At 45.0% G+C, this 2,070-nt stretch overlaps 1 protein-coding gene across 1 annotated transcript in view; it reads left to right on the top strand.

The window, feature by feature from the left end:
• Positions 1-2,070, top strand: part of arhgef28 (Rho guanine nucleotide exchange factor 28) — a 27,391-nt gene that overhangs the window by 17,394 nt on the left and 7,927 nt on the right. The gene's annotated exons all lie outside the window — the stretch shown is intronic.

Here is a 2,070-nt window from a genome sequence, read left to right on the forward strand (position 1 = left end):
CCTCTCGCGATGAACTTCAGATTTTTCGTACAGCACTAAAAACGTCCCAATAAAGGGAGATTTCATCAAAGTTGCACATATTATTGGATGTATTTCTGATCATATGTGTAAACTTTTAATTTTGTTTTATTGTCTTGATTGGTCAGACAAAGACAAATTTCCTGTTCCTAAGTGGGACAAAAACGTCCTTTCATTCTGTTCTAGTAGCGATCCAGTTGAAGCGAAACATAATCATTCTAAGTATGATTTAGCCATTAATGTGCAGCAGATGTCTTTGTTACATAGTTAACAAAAGCAGGTTTGATGCATCACGCAGCACATTATACAAAGTGTGAGATTACATCTATCAGATATGTAGGAGCACCGAGTCTTCATCTCTCTTTTCTCTCAGTCCGCACTCACGATGCTGTCATCCTTTGTGTGGAGACGGGGTGAGGCAAACCAAAACCCGATACACTGCAATCAGATGAGTCGTCATTTCAGTAAATCCATCAACTGGTTCCCGAGATTAGCCGAGCAGGAAAATTCTTATGGAAATCCACGTGTAAAAAAAAAAAAAAAGGTGTTGTTGTGTCTGCTTCTGTGTGTCGTGTCTTGTAATGTGTTGCATGAGAAAAAAAAATATTCACGATGCTGAGATGTACTGGAGAGGAGGAAGAAGTGAGATAATATTTTGATCCTATTAGTGTACTGGCGGCACTCATGGGTCATTTTGCATTTGAAAGAGATTCCTTTTTTTTTAACAGGAATAAAGAGACAACCAGGTTCCTCTACTACCATGAAGCGGCGTCATCCACTGTGTGGCCGCAAAGGAGGCTTTTAAAGCCTCGATTGCACATAAAAATACCAAAACGACTCCTTATAAGAGGTTTAAATCTAACAGGAAATCATGTGAAGATTGGGGATTATTACACTGTGTAAGATTATTTCATTGCGCTCTCATGGGAATCCACTGAGAAATGGATTGTGGGGTAGATGTCAGCTGGAGCGCACCCTGCGCTGTAGACTGCAACCGAGTATACAACTGGGCTTGTTAACAAGTGACTCAGGTTTCAGTGGGGCTTTGTTTGTGCTCTAATAATGAGGAAAGGTTAATAAGCCTGATCAATGAGGAGGAGACTGTGGGAGCTGCTATAGCTGGTTAACAATACCAGAAAGTCCAAATCATCAGTTAACACTGACCCCTTTTATTTTACAAGGGCCGAGAGACAAGTACACTTGTCCCCCCCGCCTGTCGTGAATATAGAATGAGCGTGTGCATGAATGCATTTAGGAATGGGGACGGGCAAAAAACACATGAGAGTGTAGCTGACGCCTCCCGAGTGAAACACAGATTAATACTCGTCTGCATCTCTCATTCTCTCCTTTCACCACCCCCCCACCCACCCAACCCTTCGCCTGATGCGATGACAAGTTCATGCTGTAATGAGTTTATTGTAAAGATTTTTTCAGATCGATGTCCAATCAAGTCAGCCATCGCCTGTGAACTGTGATTTCAATTATGCTGTTTCCCCACCAGTCGATAGATAGAGAACCATTGATTTTCTTTTCCTTTGGCAGGCGAGGGGCCCGCTGGTCGGTGCAGGTGGAGGAGGTGGGGGGGTGCGGGGGGGTGGGGTGGGGGGTTTCTTTGTTGGGAGCACTTGATTAACTGAGAGGAAGGGACGACAAAGGGCCTCAACCAGGGGATACAGCCGTTGACAGCAGTGTATGTATGTTGATACTGCACCGCACCCCCCCACCTCCTCCACCTGCACCACCAGCGGGCCCCTCGCCTGCCAAAGGAAAAGAAAATCAATGGTTTCTCTATCTATCGACTGGTGGGGCAGACAACAGCATGTGAATCACAGTTCACAGGCGATGGCTGACTGATTGGGACATCGATCTGAAAAAATCTTTACAAAACTCATTACAGCATGACTTGTCATCGCATCAGGCGAAGGGTTGGGGTGGGGTTGGGGGGGTGGTGAAAGGAGAGAATGAGAGATGCAGACGAGTATTAATCTGTGTTTCACTCGGGAGGCGTCAGCTACACTCTCATGTTTTTGCCCGTCCCCATTCCTAATGCAT

Source organism: Seriola dumerili, unplaced genomic scaffold (genome assembly GCF_002260705.1).
Source record: "Seriola dumerili isolate Sdu_G_001 unplaced genomic scaffold, Sdu_1.0 BDQW01002424.1, whole genome shotgun sequence".
NCBI lineage: Eukaryota > Metazoa > Chordata > Actinopteri > Carangiformes > Carangidae > Seriola > Seriola dumerili.